Genomic DNA, 26,554 nt, shown 5'->3' with positions numbered 1-26,554 from the left:
ATATATTTTATAACTTACTATATATATACATATATATACACTTGTGCCCGATATTATTAATACCCCTCGGATCTTTGAGATTTCTATAAGAATATTGCTCAAACCAGAAGGTAGACAATATTAAAGGGATTTCAAACAATAAATCAAGCATAATCATTTAATTTAAACTCAACAAATAAATAAATTATGCAAGTTTGAAACATTATACAAAGAAAAATAATAATGGCACTAGTTCAAAATTATTCATACCTCTTTTACTAATAGTCAATAGCATGTCCTTTATTCTTAATAACTGCTTGTAACCGTTTTGGATATTTATCAACAAGGTTTTTACAAGCATCAACACTGATTTTTGACCATTCTTCAATGCAGTAGTTCTCCGAATCTCTCAAATTTCTAGGTTTCCGATTTTTAACCTCAGTTTTCAATATGTGCCAGAGGTTTTCGATAGGGTTCAGGTCGGGACTCTGGCTAGGCCATTCCAAAACATTAATTTGATTATCCTCAAACAATTTCTTGACTATTTTGGCAGTATGTTTTGGATCATTATCCTGTTGAAGGACCCAGTTTATTCCTAAATGGAGCTTCTCCGCATCTTGTGTAATGTTTTTTCTGGAGTATCTCCAAATATTGCTCCTTCTTCATGGTTTCATCTATCTTGACCAAACTACCTGGGCCACTAGCCGAAAAGGAGCCCAAAACATTAGACTACCACCACCATGTTTCACTGTGGGTATGGCGTTCTTTGGGTTGTAAGCTTCTCCTTTCTTCCTCCAAACATAAGAAGCATCCATATGGCCAAACAATTCAATTTTTGTTTCGTCAGTCCACAAAATACTTGAGAAAACGGACTCTGGAGAATTCACATGGGTCCTAGCAAACTTTAGACGTGCTGCAAGGTGTTTTCCGGTGTGCAATGGAGTCCTTCTTGGTCTTCTTCATTTCAGACCATTTTCATGCAGAGTCCTTTGCAATGTTTGCCTTGATATTTTTATGCCAGAACACTCCAGATTTTCTAAAATGTCCTTAGTAGTGGTGGTTGGATTTGCATTAACACTTCTTACAATATTCCTGGTGGCTCAAGCAGACAGTTTCCTTTTCCTTCCTCTACCAATCAAGTTTTTTATTGTGTGGTGGCTCTGGAATTTTTTGATGATGATCTGTACTGTTGCTGCAGGGACCTCAAATTTCTTGGAAATTGACTTGTAACCGAAACCATCCTTATGTGAATTCACAATTTTAGTCCTAAGATCATTACTAAGCTCTTTTTTCTTCCCCATTCTAATAATTTTTATTCTTTTATTGGTTTTCAGTTGATATCATTTTAATTTCGGAAAAATGAAAAAAACGTAATGAAATTAATCAAAGGTTGTATAAAAGCATTCAAAATATGAATCAAACAGGAAACAAACAGTCAGAAACTCGATTAATACTGAAAAAAAATTAGAGGGTATGATTATTTTTGAACATTGCAGATTTTATAAATAGCTGTATATTTCTTTTATTACAAGTATCCCGAGATTTTAAAATGACGAAAATGATCAGAAGAGGTTTATTAAGAACATGTATCAATATGGACGTAAACAATAAATTCTTACAAAGTTACACCTAATAAACTCAATTTTCAAGGGGGGGTATGAATAATATCGGGCACAAGTGTATATATATATATATATATATATATATATATATATATATATATATATATATATATATATATATATATATATATATATATATATATATATATATGTGTGTGTGTTCATGTACAGGGTGGAACAATAAAGTTGTCGCCTCAAAGAAAACAAAATTACAGCTTTATTTTAATACTTTGTTTAAACAAATCAATACAGGTAACTTCATTATGTAGTAGAGGTTACATTTACTCAATGTAGCCGCTTTCAGCCTCGATCATCGCCTCGTTCCGTAACATGGGTTAGTCTTTTTCCTATAACATCTTGGGGGGTGTTCAGCAGTAAATGTAATCCCGCAGTCAAACTTGACCTCATTAACTCATTAAAACGGGCACCTATTAAATCCAAGTAATTAAATAAATTCAGACGTATTTCCGTTAGCATGTCGCGGTGGGGCAATGGTTAACGTCGCACGTTATTTTTCACACTTTAATTTACAACTTTGCCTCAACGGTTCGGGTTCGATCCTCTTACTTACTTTTATTACATTTCCACAAGCGCTGTCGGGAACTCGGCAAACACCCCGCATATGTCGGCGATCAGTCTGACTTTGATGTTGTGAGAGATCACGCTGATGATATTCTTGACGTAGTCGAGCAAGTTTAGGTCGAGAGAAGAGCTGGTGTAGTGAGTGAAGGGTACAGAGTCGTAATACTCCTTCTAAGGCTAAGCCTGGGTCTCCTTAGACTTGTGGTTCGGCGCCGAGTCCTGCTGCTGCACCAAGTGTCTCTCAACAGCTTTCTGATTGCACCAGGGGATCGCCACAGTTTTCAGCACATGCAAGTATACTTTGGCGTTTACTTTTCAAGCCGACTTCGATGATGTGAGTTGGCATGATGTGGCCCTCGCGTGGAATCAAGCGAAAGACCATAAGCGTTGCCGGCAACTTTGTTGTCATTACCCACATCCCTGCTATTTTTGGTAATCCAGTGATGCATTTTGAGGGTGCTTGCAATGGTACTGTTGTCATTCTTTGGAGCAGTAGAAAGCATGAGTGGAACAGGAGCAGATCTCCGATCTCGCTCGTTGAACATTGTGTCACTCTCAAGCATGATAGAAGGCTTCTATCACTCTTGCGATTTGCACACAACTGGTCAACTAGTAGATTATCTGCAACAAAAAAGAAAAGCGGGTTTTTTCATCAAAGGGGAGTAGAATCATATCGTATTTTCTATGGTGACAGTTTTACCGTTCCACATTATATATATATATATATATATATATATATATATATATATATATATATATATAATTTTCAGAATGTGAGAGATTATATATAATAAATTCCACAGCCAAACAACGTCTCAGCCCACAAGAGCCATGACAGTCAAATAACCGGAAGTCCAAGACTATATATATATATATATATATATATATATATATATATATATATATATATATTGTTTGTATGTCCACGGGCTAGCGACAATTCGCCATTGCTAAATGCTTACGACGAGACGAAGCTGATAACAGAGCGAGCTAATATTTTAGACAGGTTGGCAAAGCCCTTCAACTCTGTGCTTAATCCCAAATCGTAAATCGCAACAAACCAAATCATTGATGAGTAGCTCACATTCCCGGAAGTTGAGAAAGCTGTAAAACAGAAGTAGAACGTAGAAAATAGCACATAATAAAAACAAATAAATAAACGTAGTATCTTTTGAATGAGACGAAGATAATCTCAAAATACAAATAAAGAACAAAATAACGAACAAAACGATGATTAAAAATGGAAATTCCATCGAGGTTTTTCTCTCTGGTAAGTTTATCAAAGTAGTCGTGAGTTAGCAAAGAACGACTCTCGACATAACCTTTATCGATGAAGCACCTAAATAATATTATAAGACTATTCGCCGATGTTTCTAGCGACAGCAATACAATCTATGTCAACAATTTAAAAAGCGACATGACTTAGATAGTTCTAATCTTTATACATGGCGCCATGGTGGAAAATGTGAGTGATTACTATAAATGCGTCCAAAACCAAGCTTCCATCTTTAGATAAACGTGTAAGCGAATGGATAGAGAGAGAGAGAGAAAGAGAGAGAGAGAGAGGAGGGAAGATGTGTGAGTTATAGTGTAGACACGTTGACCGGAAGTCAATATCAGCTGATTTGATTGCGTGTGAGTCATGTGATCAGGTTAGCTGAATCGAGGAAATTTGGTTGCGACTTGGACGAGAGCGGACGGCTTCGCCTTTGTCCCCTTCCCTTCGCTGGGGGTGGGAAACGAACGCTGCCGTGGTAGAAATAAGACCTAGAAGAAGAAACCACAGACAAAATTCACTTTCCTTTCTTCTGTGATCGATCTGGAAGGTGAATAAAAAAAACTATAGAACCAGTTTCTTGTCTTGGTGTGAAATAAATCTTCGTCCCAAAAAACATGTATCAAGTCTCCCTCCCAGATGAGATGTTCCAGATTGACCAACAAAATAGCAGAAGGTATGTTCAAATTACATGTCACACACATATTCACACTTAACAGCATATGAATATATGTTTATAGAAAAATCACTAGACGATTACACACACAACGTCATTAACTCTGATAAGATAATTAAACACTCAATCCTTTATAAAATAGACACATTTTAATATATCATCTCCATTCCAATTTCAATTAATATACAACAAACGCTCATTTTATGATGCGACAACGTAACAAACGCTCTGACTTTCACTCTTGATTGAAATAAGCAGCCCTTGTACTGAGGGGGAACTTTGCTTTTAGAAACCTCTGAAACTGAGCCCCACTTTATATCTGAAACAATATACTTGATAACATATGTTGGCAAGGTCAGAGGAAGATGTTGGGTCATTTAACCGATCCAGAAAGTATCCAGTTTGAGATGCAATCTTCTTCATGGAAAAACAAAAAAAAAAGCATTCCCACGCTAAATTAAATGCTATCCGCAGTTAAAAGTTGACCTCATAAGTCCTTAAAACGTGCCCATGCTTATTTAAGTAATTAAATAAATTCAAACGTGTCTCCATTAGCATCTCGTGGTGGCGCAATGGTTAACATCGCACGTTCTTTTCACACTTTAATTTACAACTTTGTCTCAAGGGTTCGGGTTCGATCCACATACTTACCTTCCAAAACATTCTTTTTTATAAAAATAGTCGCGTTATGTAAACACTTATGGGAATAATACTCATATTAATATAAATAATATGAATTCTTCATTTTTATCTCCAAATTTTAGATTAATTTTATAATCTCATTCACTCCACACAAAGCATATTATCACTTGGATCTATTTCGGAATATGTTTACAGAGACACTATGTAGAGACTTAAAAAGCAGGTCAGGATATCTGTTCGCATTTTATTTACATATACACATTTTAGTACCGTATAGAAAACTGGGAACAAGAAGGGAATTTCTAATGAAAGCAATGCGAGTGAAAAAAGTATAATGGGATAGTTTCCCGGTATTTAAGGACATCTATAATAAAGGGCTTGGATGTTGCCACTTATCTGGTAAATGCATGTATGTATGTGAAGTGTGCTGACGTGTTTCGAATTCGTCAGAGCATATTTGTATAAATTACATGTAAAAATGTACAAAATACAATATTGCGGAAAAGGGGGCAAAGGTCGAAGCTTAGTTTATAGTGCGAAACCAATTAGATTAGATGCTCTTTCGTGTACCTACAGGGAGAAATTAATGATTGATTCATCAGCCTTGACAACAATGCACCATTCATGAGCAATTATATACCGTTGTTAATATACAACATCCTCTTGGTCTGTGTTTACTTGAACTCGATCCTGCAACACAAGAGGAAACAACACGGTTCACCTTTCAATGTCACAAAAAATCGTAATAAGAAGAAAAGATGAAGAAGAACAATAAACAAGAAAAAGAAAAAAGAGAATGAGAATAAGAAGGAGAAAGAGAAGAAAAGTTAGACATTAATTTCAACTTAAATTTACAAATAACACTTACCTCAGTACTTACTAGTGAAACCAGATTCGTAAGTGATATAACCATCAAACAAAGCCAAAAATTAGTGTACATTATTTTCATTAATTGTGAGTTCCTGTGTAAATATCATTCAAATACGGTATATAGTTAAGTGACAGTTTTAGTTATTTAGAACTGCTTTAAAGCTTCACCGCTCACTCATTTTTCGACCCAATTTTAAATAATTATTTCAGTTTATAGATCAACTTTTTAGCTATATTGTGAAAAAAAAAACAATTTTCAATTTTCATTCAGTAAAATTAAAGTTATGATGAATTTCTTGTGTTCAAAATTGTAAAAATATGTAAGTAGGTAGGCGACGCTTTTTATGGCTGTTTTTCATAGCAACCACGTCGCCTCAGCGACTACTGTTGCTACTAATTCGAAAAGAGAATAACAAGTGAAACAGAAAAAAAAATGAAAGCATGAAGTGGAGATAATTGGGGGATTTTGTTTAAAGCAGACGAGTGTCGTACATTGTTATTGCACATGTGTTTATGGGGAAAATAAGACTGAAATTGAACAAAGAACAGGAGAATTTATTGGGGAAATCATAGATTATAATAGAAAAATGCGAGCATGAAAAGTATTATGGTTAAGCTTAAATATGGAAAAGTAAAGGACTAGTTTGAAAACTGAAAAGAAAAAGACCAGATATTTTAGTAAAAAAATATTATAAATTTATAACTGAAAATATTGCAGCATTAAGCATTTTTCTTAAATTCATTTTATAACATTATATAATCAATTCTTAATGCGGCAATATTTTCAGGTATGAATTTATTATATTTTTACTAGAATATCTTTTCCTTTGCTTTTTCAGTTTAAACAACTAGTCTTTTACTTTTCCATGTTTAAGCTTCACCATATTACTTTTCATGCTCTCATTTTTCTATTGTAATATATATATATATGTGTGTGTGTGTAAATATGTATATATATATATACATGCATAAACAAGAAGACAATAAAATTGTACTTGGCTGGTGTTTTTCTGTCTTTTCGAAGAATTGTTGCCTCAAATTTATTTCCTACCTTTTCTTAAGCTTTAATGATATTTAGAGACAAAATGAACACATTTTACTACTTTAATTAATAAAAAAAATACGTTTTCTTAATTATTCATGAAATAAGACATCCGCAAACTAGCTTTTATTCTTTCTTAATAAAAAAAAGCCTACTTAATTATTCATAAAAATAAGACATAAGCAAAGATGGTGTTTTTGAAAAATATTATTTTATATTATTTTACTTCGGCACATCTTATTGAATGAATATATATTTATTTTTAACAGAAGGTAAATAAAATCCGGAAGAATTCCCCAGAATAAATACGATTGAGTAAATAGGATATACAACAAAAAAGTAATAAATAAAGAAAAGCTAAAGAAAAAAAAGAAGAAAAAAGTGGTAGTGAGAGAAGATGGAAAAAGGGAGGAAAGTGCAAAAGAACAGATAGAAACTGCCGGAAAGATTGGGGATAAAAGATGTAGAAATCAGCATGAAAAATATTTGGATTTTAAACCACAGAGTCTCATTTATTAAATATGAATGGACAGAGGAGGAAATAAAGTGAATCACTCATAGGACATAGAAGAAATAAGAAGATAATCAGATTGAAAATAAAAGAATGAAGATGAACGGTATGAAAGGCAAGTAGCTAAAAAAAATAAAAGACAACATTGAAAAAATTGAATAAACATTACATTTTATTTTGAACTAGCCTGAGTGCCCGGCGTTGCCCGTCTGTTTGAAGGTGTGAGTTGAGAAAAAAAGTGGTAGTAGGCAGGCAGGCTTGAACCCGTGAGGCGAACGCGGAGAAGAACGTTAAAGAACATTTGCCGTCTAACCAATACTCCATGACACAACCGGAATGTCGAGACGTTAAAATTATGCAACGGCAATCTAACCGATACTATGACTTGCAAAAATTGTCCGCAAATAAAACAACCTCTCCTTGTAGAAAACTGCCAAGTTTAGGATGAAGAAATTCGTGTTTTCAGCCAATTTGCCGGAATTTATCGTCCGAGACGTCAGGCTTCAAAATGGTACTTATCTCGTGAAAATCCGTCGCCTATGTCGAAAGTTTTAGGCAGACATACATACATACATTTAATATGACAGGTGAGATTTAAATTATAGACTAGCTTGGGTGTCCGGTGTGGCCGTGTGTTTGCAGGTGTATGTTGAGCAAAGACAAAAAGTGGTAGTAGACAGGCAGGCCCAAACCGTATCGCGAAGGAGGGAAAGAACATGAAATAAAACGTGACGTTTTTGCTGTTGAGTCCATCGCCAAACAGGATGTGGTGACGGTTTAAATAAAGACAAGTCAATCGAAAAGAGGGGATAAAATTTGAAAATATCGGCGAAAAAAGCAACCCTTCATTGTAGAAGAGTGCCTAGTTTAGGGTAAAGAAATTAATGATTTTAGCAAATCTTTTGATATTTATCGTCCGAAGGGTTGAGCTTAAAAACGATCCCGATCTCCTGAAAATCCGTCGCGTCTGTCGAATGTTTTAGGCCGGCATACATACATACATACATACATACATACATACATACATATGTACAAACGTACATTTAAACAGACAGATAAGATTTATATAATAGATGGAATGAAAAAGATGAACATCAAAAAAGAAAGATATACCGATTGGGAAACAAGAACACAATGAAAATGTAAATGAATAAACTGAAGAGAGAAAAATAATATTATAAAAATAGTAGGCATAAAGAAAAAGAGAAATATGACATGTGCTCGTCTGAACTCTAATCTCTGGTCCCCCCTCGCCAATCTTTTACAAAAAACACCCGTCTAGCTGAATCCACTGTCAAAAACCTTCCCCACTCTTTATCTCTGCCTAAATCAAAACGTAGATTCCATGAATAAAGCTTCTTTCTTAGAACTACACGCCTGTGGAACTCTGTTCCGTTTGCCTGCTTCCCTCCTGACTACAACTTTGATGTCTTCAAGTCCGACGTAAACAAATTCCTGATGAACCGCCCCCTTAAGTAGACACTTTAAATATCCACACTAACGTACTATACTTGCAATAATCCTTATCCCTGAGTGGCTTCCGGGCCTTGATAAGCGGTGACCACCGTGTAAAAAAAAAAGGTAATTTGAGTTTTACAATTATATAGATTCAAAAGAAAAAGATGTAAAATATCTACATTCTATGAAGGCACATCTTTTAAATGTGTATTTAGTCCATTTGATTTGTTCTGTTTTGGAGAACGAATATTCACAGCTGCCAACCTATATTTTTTATGTTTATTAAGTTGTTTTTTTTTTTTGTTTTTTTTTTGTTTTACAAAATTGTACATTGGTCTAAACCTTATCCCTGAGTGGCTTCCGGGCCTTGATAAGCGGTGACCACCTTGTAAAAAGAAAAAAAAAAGAGATATAATTGCTGAAGATAATCCTGAAGATGATATTAAACGAAAATATCACTGAAAATAGAAATACCGTTGAAGCTGGAAAAAAATATGGACGATATTTCAAACGTGATGAATGTTTCAGTATGACTACGTAAATAGAAATATGACGAGGAATAAAATAACGGGGACAACAAACGTCAAAAAGTGTGATACAAATCAAAGTATTGAACAGGCTATTTCCATTTTTTTTTTGTTCATCTAGAGAGTTTTGATAGCGTGCAAAAGAATACGTCCTCTTGATCATGCGAGGCAAGAGATAACACAATCGCCTTCTAACAGCATCAAGAATGGCAGAGGTTTACGATTGTAGGGAGGGCGGAGGGTAATTATGTCAGCTCTGACCTAAAGGGAATATCACGAAAAAAATCGTGGATGGTAGAAAAGAACAAAAGCGACCAAAACTACGAAATAATTTGATAAAAAAATATTGAAAGGAATATTTTCGCCGAAAATTGGAAAATTCATTTCGCAGGCAAACTATCTCTAGGAATATTTACGTCAGGTAGGCATCCGTTCATTGTAATCAAGAAAAAAGAAATATGACGAATATATATATATATATATATATAATAAATTCCACAGCCAAACAACGTCGCAGCTCACAAGTGCCAACACAGTTAAAGAACCGGAAGTCCAAGACTCGAGATTCGCAATCATTTGGGGTCATAAGTTAAACACATCCTAACTCAGGATTCGAAACCCGAGCCTCTTGCATGCAAGGCAAGCACACTACCAACTTAGCAAACACCTTGCACACAAGAATTTCTATTAACCAACACAGATCAATCAAACCGCGCCGAAATCCGACTGTGAAATATATATATATATATATATATATATATTTTATATACATTTATATATATATATTATATACATTTATATATATATATATATATATATTCTCTAATATATATATATATATATATAAATGTGTATACACATAAATGTATATATATACATACATATATATATATAAAAAATATATATATATAAATGTATATATATATATATATAATGTAACTCTTGGTTCGTTCGTAATTAATAGTCTAAATAACCACTCGACGGATGGCTTCCACAGTTTGGTATAATATGTTTATGGTACGCATGCGTGTTTCTATATGTCTCTTTGTAATTATAACATTATACTTAATTTTTCTATAATAAATATTTGGTTTTCTTGGTACGGGTGGGCCATTTTTTTTTATTTGGGGACAATTATTTCACACCGCGTGTCATCACGTGACATCATTAAACGGAACTTTTATATATCAAATTGACTTTTTTCGTTTAAAAATGGAATTATTTCTCTTTCGTTAATATATATATATATTTTAATATTTCGTGTTTTATATATATAAAGTCCAATTGTTGAATGTTATTTTCTTGATTATATTTGTTTGGGAGAAGCACAATTTAAAAAAATAGATTAAATCGGAGCGAAATTTAAATTTCCATTCCATTTTTACTCTTTATGAATATTAAAAGAAAAATTACTAAACATTTATTAATAATGCCTCACTTTTACAGACATTTGTTTTTAAATTTGTTAAATGACGACTTTTATCGACTTTTTTTTAATCGACTTTTGCGGATGGGTCTGCTGGCATTGGTTTTAATTTCTTTTTAAATTACTTTTTATCGACTTTCTTTTTATTAATAGCATTTGCGGATGGGTAAAAAACGAAAAAAAAAAAAAACTAAACCATTTACTGATAATTCTCACCTTTACAAATATTTTTAACAAATTATTTTTATCAAAGCCAAGAGACCGAGAAATTGTCAGTAAATGGCTAAGTTATTTTTTTTCGTTTTTTACCCATCCGCAAGTGCTATTAAAACAAAAGTCATTTTAAAAGAAATTTAAAAAAAACAAATGTCAGCTTACCCATCAGCAAATGCTATTAAAAAAAAAGTCGATAAATGTCGTCATTTAAAAAGAAAATTAAAAACAAATGTCTGTAAAAGTGAGGCATTATTAATAAATGTTTAGTAATTTTTCTTTTAATATTCATAAAGAGTAAACATTTTTTTCAAAAAAAATGTGACAAATAATCGTTTAGTTACTACGAAAACGTCAGTAAATAAAAAAAAAGTGTTACGTGCGCTTGCGTCCGAAAGGGAGCGATGCATGTTTTTTATGGTGGTCGCCATGGAACTCAGCACCCAATGAGTACCAAATTCTGTTTTCCAAAATAAACGTTTACTACCAACTTTCTTTTTAAAAAAAGTGCAAGTTTTCCTGAAAAAAAAAACAAAACAAACTTTCACCTAATAATTTATGGCAAAAATAGCAACCTATAAAAATCTGGGGTGCTTCTACAATTTATTGCCGAAATTGGAGACGCCATTTTTTTTTTGACGCACTCGCTATCCAAATCTAGGGGAGACATCATTATATGGTCGAACAATTGCTTCCGGAAAGGCAAAGAATATTTACCAAAATTAACATTTATTACTTCCGGAAACGTTAAATTAAACTAAAATTATATTTATTACTTCCAGAAACTTGGTGAACCGATATTACTGGAGAAAATGAATCTCGACAATTCAAAAATATATTTAAAATTATTTATTTGTTCGAAAAAACAAACAAAAAAAATTTTTTTATAAAAGTCCAATGTTGCTTTAAAAGTAAATAAAGAAAGGGAAAGAGAACACATATCCGTAATTGTTTAATTGGAAATGTTTCAATTTAATTGATGAGAGCGGGAAAGTTTTTCATGGAACAATTTTTTTTTTATTAAAAACAGAAAATTGAAATGACATATTCATAATAGTTTAACCTGGGCGAGCGGCATTTGAAAACCAAAACAAAACCAAAACATTTATTAGTTTTTTTTGTTTGTGTGTTTATTTTTTCGTTTGTGTGTTTTGTTTTTTTTGGGGTTTTCTTTTCGAACAAATAATTTTAGTTTAAGGGAGTAATAAATGTTAATTTTGGTAAATTTATTTAGTTTAATTTATCGTTTCCGGAAGTAATAAATGTAAATTTTGGAAAATTTATTCTTTCCCTTTCCGGAAGCAATCATTCGGCCATATAATGATGTCTTCCCAAGATTTGGATAGCAAGTGCGTGAAAAAAATGGAGTCTCCAATTTCGGCAATAAAGTGTACGAACACCAAATCTGCTACCTGAGTGATGAATCTGCTTAAAATATTGAAAAGAAGAAAGAAAGAAAAGAATAGAAACTCTAGATGTATCAGAAATTTGGAGCAATTTTTACACCTCTAACAGAAAACTGCGAATAAAATATAAAAAACTCGTAATTTTTCTTTTTAAAGTGAGTTGTTTATTTTCTATATTGAATATACATTCAAAATAAACTATTAAAGTTGTTTAAAACATTATAGAAATATTTTTTTTTAAATAACAGTGTTTGCAAAATGTTTACAAAATGCCGGCATGCCTTTATGCAGCCATTTTTTACGTAATAAAATCAATAGAATTTTACGAGTTAAATATTTTTCAATTTTTAAACTTAAAAATCTATCAAAATTTTTCTATTGATTCAATTTTTACGATATTTTCAAGGTCAATGTGAAATGTTATGCTCTTTCCAATAAACAAAATATAATATTTTAGACAAACGTTGTTTTTTTTTTTAATTCACTACCCCATTTTGAAATGTTTATTAAAATTTCAATAATTAATTTATGTGTCAAAGTTTTATATATCACAAATTGAAGATAAAAGATCAATAAAGAAAATATTCCAATTTAAAACAAAAAAAAGAATAGTTTTTTTTGGTAATTTACCTGTAAAGTCCAAAGTGTAAAACCTTTTTTTTTATGAAAGCTCATGTTATGCTTACATCATCAAGTAAATACCAGACGCTGACGGCAAATTTTTCTATCTAATTGAATGTTTTCTTTTTTTAGATATTAAAAAAAGTAACATTAGTTGATGAAGAAGTATTAAAATATATCAATCAAAAACTCGTGTATTTCATTAAAATAATTTTTTTTTAATCAATGAAGCGGATTTTTTTGTTCTAGGGGAAAAACTTATGAGTGAATGTGCGTTTCTTTTTTAACTACGGAGGATGAAAAATACTAATTTTGGTTAACACACGCAATAAAAAAAGAGACATTATTTATGCCCTTGGACGAAACCATATTCATAAATTTCATTTTAGCAGCAGCAGCTATTTAACGCTTCGTGCAAAACATGTTATAAAAATGCGATTTTGTAGGACCCTGCTTTAAAGATCCTTTTATTTAAAAAGTACATGGAATTTAAAATATAAATATGGATAAATCTTTTACAATGAAGAATGGACCTACCCATTTAATAATATTTGTTAGGTAAGTGATTTTTTTGGCATATATGTACATATATTTATAAGCAAGTCAAAATATATTGATTTTCTTTACATTTTTTTTAAAAAGAAAACCGTTTTAAAGAAACAAATATTGCATAATTTGCCATTAAACCTGTTATTTTTTTAAATTTGATATTTGCTCCTTTAATTGAAAAAAAAATTAGGGTTTGAACTATATTTTCAAGTAGTTATAAGCTTTAAAAAATAGTAAGTTGAATAATTAAGGTTCTGATCATCATTTTTAATGGCCACTTTGTGATACACCTATAGAACCTCTCCCAAACATACTGGCAATAATTTGGTTTCGTCCTTCCTTTCAATGTTTCCAATAAGGGGGATTGATTTACTAGGATTTGTATTAGGAGCTGAGCACTTATTAAAATTATTTAATTGTTGAATGTTTTGAATTTTGGTTAAATTTGTTAGTTTGCTAGCGCTAAAAGCGCACAAAAAAATTGAACAAAAGACAAAATAAAAAAAAATGGTACTCATGCAGAATTTAACCCTCCCTCCCCGCACCGGATTCCAATTAGTTTAGGGTTCGACCGGCAATCACCGGACGCAGCCGAGCGTTGTTCAAATGTTGAAACACTAAACCAACATTTTATTTATTTTTTTGCAGAATTAATTAATGATGGGAGTATTTTTCCGTTTATTTTCTTAACATCTATTGACACAAAAAAATTGTAGATTTTCTTGAAAAAACAATTTAACTTTTCTCTACTTTCACCTAACTATTTACAGTGTTCATATAAAACATTCAACTTTTCTTTTTATAATTAAAATTCTGTTTTCCAAAAGAAATGTTTACTGCCAACTTTCTTTTAAAACAAAATTCCTGAAAAAAAAAAGAAAAAAAAATTCACCTAACAATTTATGGTAAAAAATTCACCTTTTCTTGGAAAAAAAACCCATCTTATATTGATAAATAAAATTGTAAAAATAATAAAATAAATAAACAATACAAAATTCAATTTTTTATGAGGCATGTTTCCATTTTAACAAACTGGATCACAGCAACGCGTGGCCGGGTACGGCTAGTATATATATATATATATTGTGTTTTTGTTCTGATCCTTGGCACCATAAATATAAATAAATATTACGCTTTTACAGTGAACGTTTCCTTATAAACGGGCATATATATATATATATATATATATATATATATATATATATATATATATATATATATATATATATATATATATATATATATATAATCATTTCAGCCCGGCGTTGCAGGTGTATGTTGAGAAAAAAACGGTTAATTTTGTTAACTTTGACCCCCATTATACCTCCTTGACATTTATTGTTTTGGGCTCAAATCAAATTATTAAGTTAGATCCATGTCCAAGGAACCTATATCTAAAATTTCAAGTGTTTAGACCCAAAATTGTACGAGGAGTTCGGTTTTAAATCGTTGAAATTTGACCATTAAATAGCCAAATTTCTTGCCGAATCTCAGTACCCTGAATATCAAATTTCGAGTCTGTAGACTTTACATTGACAAATCATTGTGTAAGGAAATGTACACAGACACACAAACACACCCATATACACGTTCACTTATAAAAATATATTTTATATATTATATATATATATATATAGATAGATAGATAGATAGATAGATCTAACAAAAATACATAACTATATATGGAAACAATTTTGTTTTTACTATAAACTTTTTATGCAAATATTATACAAGTATAAATCATGTAGAATATCTGCATGAATATAATTACATATACTAGTTAACTGAAGATGATCATCTCATAAGAGAACCGAAAAAAAACTAAAATTAATTAAAATGGATGCTCAAAAGAATATGCAAATTAGCTAGATCTTTTGCAGATGAATGCAATCCTGCAACCCATATATAAGAAAATTGTATTTTCTTTTTAAATAAATAGAAAAGAGGGTTTCTAATATGAATATCAATACACACAAAAGAAAAAAAATTATAGGAATATAGATAGATAGATGGATATATATATATATATATATATATATATATATATTATATTTTAAAAATAATATATATGCCGCCCTCCATGTGGGCGTACCAAATTAGTTAAAGGGAAAATTATTCCCAACCTCGCATTTAAGTAAAAATGCACTTTGGTAAATAATTGAATTCATTCAAAACATATCGCAAAAACAAAAAAAAACGACATCTATCTATCTATCTATCTATCTATCTTACTATATATATATATATGTATATATATGTATATATATATATATTTATATATATATAGATAGATAGATAGATAGATAGATATATTGCATGGGTGCCCGGCGTTGTCCAGGTATTTGGAAGTATATGTTGAGCCCAAAAAAAAAAAAAAAAAAAAAGCAGTCAATTTTTTAAAACTTTGACCCCTATTATAGCATTTATTGTTTTGGGCTCAAATGAAGTTATTAAGTTAGAGCCAGGTCCAACGAACCTATATCTAAAATTCCAAGTGTGTAGATCCAAAATTGTCGGAGGAGTTTGGTAGAGTTCTCAAAAGTCAAATCGTTGAACTTTGGCTCTTTAATCGGGAAATTTCTGACCAAAAAACCGATAACATCGATTTTCCCATATCTCAGTACCCTGTATATCAAATTTCGAGTATGTAGACTAAAAATTGATAGAGTTATTGCGTTAGGAAATGTAAACAGACACGTTCATTTTTATAGATATACTAGCAATTGGTGTCCGGCTTTACCCGGGTGTTTGGAGGTGTATGCTTAGCAAAAATATAAATAATAAATAAATAAATGGCCAATTTTGACTCCGATTATGACCCCTTAACATTTATTGTTTTGGGCTCAAATCAAGTTATTAAGTTAGATCCATGTCCAAGGAACACATATCTAAAATTTTAAGTGTTAAGACCCAAAATTGTCGGAGGAGTTTGGTAGAGTTCTCAAAGGTCAAATCGTTGAACTTTGACCCTTAATCGAAAAATTTCTGGCCGAAAACCGATTACGTGGATTTTCCCATATCCCAGCACTCTGTATATTAAATTTGGAGTCTTTAGACTTAAAATTGACAGAGTTATTGCGTATGGAAATGTACACAGACACACACACAGACATGTTCACTTATATATATATATATATATATATATATATATATATATATATATATATATATATATATATATATGTGTGTGTGTGTGTGTGTGTGGATTTTCCGTGTGTTAGGGTTTGTGTATGTACATTTCCCTACCAAACTAATCAGTCAATTTTCAGTGCACAGGCTCAAGATTTGACGTTAGCTGTATTGAGTTTTGAGAAAATCTTTGTAATCGGTTTTCGGCTAGAAATTTGGTTGTCAAGGAGTCAAAGTTCAACGGTTTGAGCTTTGAAAACGCTACCAAATTCCTCCGCCAATGTTGGGTCTAACCACTTAGCATTTTAGATGTAGGTTATTTGTACATAATTCAAGCTTTTGAAGTTAATATAATATTAAGACAATAAATGTGAAAGGGGCCAAAACTGGGGTCAAAGTTATAAACAATTTGATATCTGCGGTGTCTACTAAATTACTCATCTAATTTTTGGTCTAAACACTTGAAATTTTAGATAAAGTGTATTAAAAATAGGTTAAATTTTTATTCGTTTTGGATGGATTTTCATCTGGAGTTTAGACCGGAATTTTTGCTGCCAAGGGGTCAATGTTCAAAAGATTTGACCATTGCTGTCTGTAGCAAACCATTCAGCCAATTTGGGATCTAAACATTGGAAATTTTACATAAAGACATGCCGTATATTTTTAATCAGTATTTGTGGCGAAATGTTTGTTGCCAAGAGGCCAAAGTTGAAACAGTTGACCATTGCAGACTCTACAAAACTCCTCCGCCAATTTAGAGTCTAAACACTTGAAATTTTATATGTAGAGCACCTGGACATAAGTCAAACTTTCTAATATATATATATACATATATATATATATATATATATATATACATATGCACATAAAGTTATGAACAGTACATAGGGCCTGGGAAAGAATATGCTGCTAGTATATATATATATATATATATATATATACATATATACATATATATATATATATATATATATATATAAATTAAAATTAAATTTACCAAAATGATCCAAGATGGTAAAATTAAAGTATATTATAAATATTACAGAATTAATATTTATAAAGTTATCTCAGCCGGATGTATAAGCTCGATAAAACCAAATAGGAGATAGAGCTTACAATACGAGCAAACAGTTAATAAAAAATGTTAAAAAACACTTTGAAATGAGTTAAAAACATATTTAATCTGAAAAGGAAACACGTGATAAGTGGGTAGTCTTTAATCCGCGGAGTTTCAAAGAAATACTTTCCTTCTCATCAGAGAGTAGGAATTAGCAAAATGATGAGAAGGAAAGTATTTCTTCGAAACTCCGCGGATTAAGGACTCCCCACTTATCTAGTGTTTCCTTTTCAGATTATATATACTTTTAACTCATTTAAATTTTTTTAATATGTTTTATTAACTGTTTGCTCGTATAATAACCTCTATATCCTATTTGCTCGTATATATATATATAAAGATATATTTGGCGAGGGTGTATGCTGTAGCCCTAAAACCCAACTTAAAAGACTTGGACATTGGCACGAATTATATGCCTATGTATTTAAAGGAAGACAGAATAAATGGAAAACGAGTTGTGGAACTTAAGGTCAAAATAGCACACTTAGCAATACACACATCACGAGAGTCGCAACATTTTGCTATGTTTATTCTGATTGCCAGGGTTCTTTTCTCTAGCGCATGTGTGAGTCCCCACGACACCCCTACCCAAACCTTTTCCATCGAAATGATCTTTTCCGCTTTTGGTTCGATAGTCATTGGCTCGATATATTTCCACTTTCTTCCAGGCCGTTCCTGCTCTGGTTGGGGACACTCAAGGTCAAATATGTCAATACTTGCGACGATCGGCTCTTTCTCTACGTGTACCGTGTTGATTGTGTCATCTAAGTGACGTTTTATTTCAACTAGTTTTGCTTGCTTTTATCAGTGTGTTTTTGACGTTCTGTAATATACATTATATTATTCACCGTTTACAATTTGATTTTAAAGTCATAAAAGAAAAGGAAAAGGTCAAAAGTTAAAACAAAACACAAAACAAACATTAGTACGCACATCTTAATAAAATTAGTGTCTAGTTTGTTCTACGTTTTTATTTTACTTTTTCTCGCAGAACATCCTTATTTTATTCATTTTCTTATTCTTTTGTTTGTAAAAAAATATAGAATACCAAAAAAACATAAATTTATTAATATTTAAGACAACGTTTTAATACGTTGAAGGATTAGAAAACTCAGTTATCTATTTATATAGCGAGAATCTACATTTTAGTATTTTCAAGAACTCCACAGAATCAGTGCAGAAATATTTCAGCATGGTTGTTAAAGATTAAAGTTTCGAATTTTAACAATATGTAACAAAGTCGAGACCTAGGTCCATTGAACAGTATTAGATAATTGTTATATATATATATATATATATATATATATATATATATATATATAATTTTCTTATATATGGGTTGTGGGATTGCATGCACTAGCAAAAGATCTAGCTAATTTGCATACATTAGATGATTGTTGGCCCGCCTCCGCTTACTCACCACAAACTTAAACGGGATATTTTTTTTATTTTAGTATATAAGCCAGGTTATTACTTATTGATAGCTTTGATTCCAAGATTTGTTTATACTTTTTCGGTTGTGTAATTTTTCCTCATGAAGTTTCTTCTCATTTTCCTACAACACCCTTGATTTTTTACCCATTCTATCAATTATAACATTAATATTTCTCTCCTTGCTCATTTGAGAGATTTTTACGGCAACTGTCCAAATAGTTTACTTTTGATTTAAACTTCCTCTTCTCATTTCCTGAGAAAACTAGTGAGCAAAACCTTTTGACTAGTCCTATAATCCATGTTTTTTTTCAACTGCTCAGCCCAATATTTCGACAACACTAGTTAATCTAACCTATTATTTAGTCCTTCGGACACTTTTTCTCTTAACTGTTTATTCCCTTGAGGCGTGATTATTCGAGACACTTTGGTCCACTTTGTCTCTTATCTGCTCAACCCCATTTGGCGAGATTAATCGAGACACTTCTTGTTGACACATGCCCTAAAGGGCGAAGGATATCATACGTGCCCCCGAGGTAATCGGCTTTACGCATATTATGCAGCAGTTATTGCATCATCCTATTTTGTCAAAGTATTTATCCTCGTCAGTCTTCCCAGCCCACGCAAACATTTTGTTTATTCACTTGTAATTTATACTTTCCACTAACCTACTTTGCTCGAAACAAAACACTCACAAACATCTAAGTTACGGCTCATTATCTGGACATTTGCTTCGTTGTTCAAATTTTCTCGGCAACCTTCGGACTGTCTACGATCAAATTCTCGTCGTCCATTTCCTTTATCTCTGTTAATGATTAGTGAACACTTATCTTTTACCACAGCGGCAATACAGCCGTTCCGTCTTTTACTTATGAAGAGCTGTAGTTTTAAGATTAAAAAATAAGATTCAATTAACGTTGAGTGTATTACTCGGCCGCCAAGCAATTTTGCTTGCAAATAGTCTTAATATTAAAGATACTTTAACGATTAACATCTCTCTGTTAGATTGAAAATGATAAAAGTAACAAAATACCAACCAATAAACGCAGCAGACAGGATTTAAAACCTTACAAATAACAGGAAACCATAAGTCACTCAGCTTAGCCCGTGCTAAGAAAATTGTGTACTTCTTCTTTTGAATTTTAAACATTAAATAATCCATAAAATAAAAAAATGGAGACGGTTAGTGTCATTAGCCGAGAATCGCCCATCACTTAAACAGAAAAATTTACAAGAATATAAATATGTCTGTTTTAAAATGTAAGTTACTATTTAAAAGTGAATAAGCTATTTTCTACGTAAAATGTGCAGAAAACTATTTCTCAATATAATATAACCGATTCTTACATTATAACTTTTGCGTTTAGCATAAACGATAACATTAAAGAAGAACAATTTTTCCAAAACACATTGGCGCACATATAATATGAAATTAGATAAAACATATAATATGAAATTAGATCAAACATATAATATGAAATTAGATCAAACATATAATATGAAATTAGATAAAACATATAATATGAAATTAGATCAAACATATAATATGAAATTAGATCAAACATATAATATGAAATTAGATAAAACATATAATATGAAATTAGATCAAACATATAATATGAAATTAGATAAAACATATAATATGAAATTAGATCAAACATATAATATGAAATTAGATAAAACATATAATATGAAATTAGATAAAACATAATATGAAATTAGATAAAACATATAATTTGAAATTAGATAAACATATAATATGAAATTAGATAAAACATATAATATGAAATTAGATCAAACATATAATATGAAATTAGATAAAACATAATATGAAATTAGATAAAACATATAATTTGAAATTAGATAAAAATATAATATGGAATTAGATAAAACATATAATATGAAATTAGATCAAACATATAATATGAAATTAGATAAAATAAATAATATGAAATTAGATAAAACATAATATGAAATTAGAAAAACATATAATGTGAAATTAGATAAAATATAATATGAAATTAGATAAAACATATAATTTGAAATTAGATAAAACATATAATATGAAATTAGATCAAACATATAATATGAAATTAGATCAAACATATAATATGAAATTAGATAAAACATAATATGAAATTAGATAAAACATATAATTTGAAATTAGATAAAAATATAATATGAAATTAGATAAAACATATAATATGAAATTAGATCAAACATATAATATGAAATTAGATAAAATAAATAATATGAAATTAGATAAAACATAATATGAAATTAGATAAAATATATAATTTGAAATTAGATAAAAATATAATATGAAATTAGATAAAACATATAATTTGAAATTAGATAAAACATATAATATGAAATTAGATAAAACATATAATATGAAATTAGATAAAACATATAATTTGAAATTAGATAAATCAAAAACGAACAATATTACTCACAGCCTGGTGAAATCTATTTTCTAGAAGTTTTCCTTCTTTGCTTGACCTTTTGTTATATCTTTCTTACCGACTTTAATCTTTATCGGGGAAACATTTTTCTTCTAATTTTCCCCATTTTAAGCCCTATTTTTGAAATAGATCTGGTCTTCACGGTGCAAAATATCTTACTTATCGTAATTTTTACATATTAACACGGAAACACACGCTGCGTGCGGAGACGAAAAGAACAAAGAAAAATATATTCTACTAAGCTTGTTCAGTTGAGGCATTTAAAATTAAAAGGCATTTATTTATGGGATTTTCCAAGTTTGTTATACAAGTTTGTTAGTTCGCCATATACGTAACGACATTCTGCTGTGTCGAACACGTCCCCCCGCCAAAAAAAAACGCCCTCGCCTTTCACAGGGCTACACATCCATCTAACACCGGCCGGTTTACGGTTCTCATAACATTTGGTGTGTTTTTCTCCGCTTTCCTTTCCCCCCTTTTCCTCGGCTGTCACGTCAGCTCACGCATCGACAAGGTCATTTGCATCCGTGTAGCTGCTGCTACTTAAACGCGTCAGCAGCTTTGTTAGAGCGTTCTTTTTCGACGTTGTTTCGAATTATTCGCGTTATTTTTCCAATGGTTTCGCTCTGCAATTTATTTGATAACTACTTTTTTTCTTTCCATAAACGAGTTTTTTTTCTGATATGTTTTCGTTGTTTTAAAAATTTTTTTTCAACTTACGTGTTTTGTGATTAACAATGTTGTCAAATAAATTACAAAAGATATAAATTGTTCATCAATTTCAACACAATACATTTTCATAATTCTTCTTTTACTTTTTAATTGCTCATGTTCAAATTTACTGGTAAATATTGTTCGCATTAAAATTAATTTTATTGTTAGTCTCCTTATGAGCTTACTTGAGTGTTTTCTGCAAGGTTAAATTGTCAAAGTTATTAAACTGATGCATAATTGAAAGATCGGTTATAGTGACTAACAGGAATTTCACGGTTTTATTAAATACCTTGAATCCCATATATTTGTTTTTGTTGGACTTTGTCTATGTATTTATTTATTTGGTTGCGTTTGCTTCTCCAACGTGAACCTCTATGGATAAAATTGCCGCAATTTTGACAAGGTTTATTCTGAAAAAAGATTCTTTCTAATATAATTTTCCACATCACTAACATAATTTAGGGGATTTTTTATTCTGTTTTATAAGTATAGTTTGTTTTGAAAATTCGGGAAGTCGTTTTATTTCGTCTCTTTTTCAGAGCATTACATTGTTAATTCATACTGAGAATGTGCTTGAAACAAAAATAAGACATCTAATTTTTGCGGATAATTCTGCTAGTTCAAAATCATAGCAGTGCTCGTTTACAACCATCGCAAACGCTAAATTTTCTTTAACGTTTTGTTTAGCCAAATTAAATCATTTCCAGCCTTTGTTGAACGAGAACGCATTAGAGCTGAAGGGTGTGATAATAAGTTCACAGTTTCTCCGAATTCTAGATATGTTGTCGTTTTAGGTAAGCCGTAGTTTATTAATCTGTTGTGGCACGTAGTTTGTAATTTTCGTTAATTTTTTTCCCCCGTCATTCTAGGCTTTAAGTTGAAATGATCTTCATACATTCTAAATAAAGCGACAGCCGTTTGGTCTTTATTGCTGTAATAGGAAAAGGTCTTTGTGGTGTTTAATGTCGTGTTTTTGCGACAACTCTGTGTAACTGTCAGTGGTCGGTTTATAATTAATCTCCCGGGAAGTAATTCCTGATATTTTATTTCTCATTGTTATTCCATCAACTATTAATCTGAATTTTTGTTGCTGTTTTTTGGCAACTTCTAACTTTTTTAGGAGCTGTTGTTGATGTAATTGTTTTCTAGAAACACATTCTATATTTGTATTTGTTGTTGTAGTTGGGGAATCGAAATGATAATTGCTTCGAAGTAATTAAGCTTGTATATTTTCCAAAGAATAAAAAGAGTTTATCTGGAGAAACCCTTTATTTTCCAATCAGTTGACATACTTCTATGAGATTTTATTTCGTAGTTTCAGTTAAACAAGTCTCTCGTTCTCTTCGGTGTGTAATTACTGGTATACTTATTATAAATGTATCATTTGCATGTCGTTGACGATAGTGCATTTCTTAATTTTAGTACTTTGTTGCGAGATCTGTTGTGGTTTATATAGTCCTTATATTAATTTGAGTTCATATATATATATATATATATAAATATATATATATATATATATATATATATATATAACAGAATACATATGAAATACGCTTGAGCGGCAAATTACAAAGCAATAATATGAAAATAAACAAATATTTACTTGTTTAAAATAAATCTTTTTGCACTGTACGCCATTTTCAGAATTAATTTTATATTTTTATATTTTTATTTTAATTGTATATCACAGATTGATTAACGTACCTTACCTTGCCAGTATCAGTCCATGATTGTCCTAATTTAGGTGTGAAAAGCAAGCAAGGCCTACAATAGAGTTTTTCCTCAGATTTACTGGCACATAACCAGTCAATGTCATTAAACCATTTGGATTGGAACGAACGAGTTCTAACCTTATTCACCAATAAAGGAGTTGGGCGCCCAAATTTGATCATTTCTCGCTTCTCAGTTACATTTTTCTGGCCAAACAATCTATTTTTCAGGTCTATCACAATATCCATTTCCATTATATCGAATTTTAAATCCATATCATTCACAGCAAATGCAGTTCAAATTTTTTAATGTTTTAGAGAATCATCTACTTACCCGTGAAACACAGGAAAATTAACCCGTGACGTTATACGCAAAATACAGGGAACTTCCAATATGTAAATTTCATCTGATGAATCTTGAAACATGATATGTTGACCAGTTGAAGTTATCCGTGGAAACACTGAGAACATTGAAAATCTTGATTTTATCCAAAAATTCTAAGATACAAGAAATTCGTAAATAAAGTCCATGATAAAATTGAATGTAGTGAAGCGGCTTAAATATTTTCGGTAACTGAAGTTATGTTCTCCAAAAACGGCGATTAAATTTTCCCATAGAATAAAAGGTAATATTGATGAATAAAGTTTAAATAGCTGTGAAATGATGGATGCAGCAAAAAAAAGTTACATGCAGGACCTTTATGAAAAAAAATTACAAAAGTATTTACGTACCACTACGAAATTCTATGGAGGTGCATTGGTTTGACAGGGTTTCTTAGTATTAATTAGGTACGGGCAATTAATTGTTGCTTCAGTAGGGGGTATGGTTTTTAACGCCGGTTATTCATAATAATTTTTTAAATTTTCGATTACTTTTTATTGTATTTGAAAGATTATAGTTTAAAGTTAATTTTTCAAAGAAAAAAAGTGCATGCAATAAAAAAAATACATGGAATAATTTTATCTTAAATCTGAAAAATCCTAGATTTCACCTAAAAATGCATTATGACAAAAATCGCGTTTACATTTTCCTGGCAAGAAAAATATAAGTTTTCTGGAATTATTTCCAAGTTAAGTATTAAATTAAAGTCCTAGGATAATGAATTAATACAATAAATGTACTTACCTTTTGCAAAAAAAAGGTAATAATTATCCAAAAATGTATCACTGGTAGGAAGGAGCCTCGGTAATCCTATTAAAATAAACTCTGGCAGCAAAATTGAAATATGTATGGAAGGAAAAATAGACATAATTTATGTCGTTATTCCGGCTTTTTTTTAGTCGAAGACCCTCCTACCGTCATTTAAAAATGTATAAAAGCTAATTAAATTCATTAATTATACTACTGACAATTTATTGTTTGAAAAAAAAAGTTAGCACCATTATTTATTTATATTAATATAGAATTACAATTGGTTAAGAAAACAATTTATAATCATTGAAAAAATTACACACTAAAAAAATACAGACTTACGTCAAAATTTATCATGATGTTTACGTTAAATGTAAAGTTGATAAACACAAACAGGCATGTAGTTGAAAAGAGGAGGAGGGTGGGCAAAACAGACTGGTTTTCTTTTCAACTCTGCGCATCCGTAGTTAACGACATGGAACGTTCGTATAATTTTTGTTCCATTTTTAATGAAATTATTTTTCTATGTTCCTGTTTTTCAATTTATTTTTTTACATTATTTTCCAAGATTATATGAACATTATTTTACGTTGATAATTATACGTTCTTGCGTTCAATGGAACTATTAGAATCTTACATGTAAAGAATATGTTAAAAATGTGAGCGTAAAAAAAGTAGAAATAATTTCTGCAATTATATTTTTTTTTGTGTGTGAAAACATTAAATGAACAATGCTGAATTCAATGATAATATTGATAGTTCGAGAAATTAATTTTTCTTCGAGTTATATCGGATTCATTAATACGGATTTTAGGGGCGTTTTTCGTAATGTTCCTATAAAAATCATTTTATTTTATTTTTATTGCTACAAATTACGATGCTTTATTTACATAAAAAAGCAAAAAATAAATTCTTGCGTTTTTGTATTTACTACTGAAAGCCATAACTTTAGAAAACATATTTTTTGTTTAAACAAAATAATACATTTGCACTAAGAGTTAAATAAACATACTTAGTTCCTTATATTCCGCGATTATTATTTGATAAATACTGAAAATTTCTTTAAAATTGGTTAATTTCTTGATTTTTGATGAATTTTAAAATTAAGTCAGGGGTGAAAATGTTTATACTATTTGAGCATCGGAATTCATTTTGCCCGTACATAGTATTAATATAAAATGACTTAAAACTCGTATTTTTCGTAGATTTTTATGATTCAAAATTCACGAAAAAAAAACAGTCCTCTATAAAAAAAACAACAAAACAAATTCACTCTCATTCGAAACCTATTCTTTATTAATTAATGAAACAATAAATTCATCACTGATATTTACAGTCATACGCGTGGTTATATTTACACAATACTATTCGTACTACTACATATTGCAGCAGTAGTAGTAATCGTTCTTCATGTGTTTATGCGCACGTATGTGTCTATAGATCTTGCTCTCTCTCTC

This window comes from Euprymna scolopes, chromosome 39 (assembly GCF_053919585.1).
Source record: "Euprymna scolopes isolate OS-2025 chromosome 39, ASM5391958v1, whole genome shotgun sequence".
NCBI lineage: Eukaryota > Metazoa > Mollusca > Cephalopoda > Sepiida > Sepiolidae > Euprymna > Euprymna scolopes.
This window is presented reverse-complemented; position numbering follows the sequence as displayed.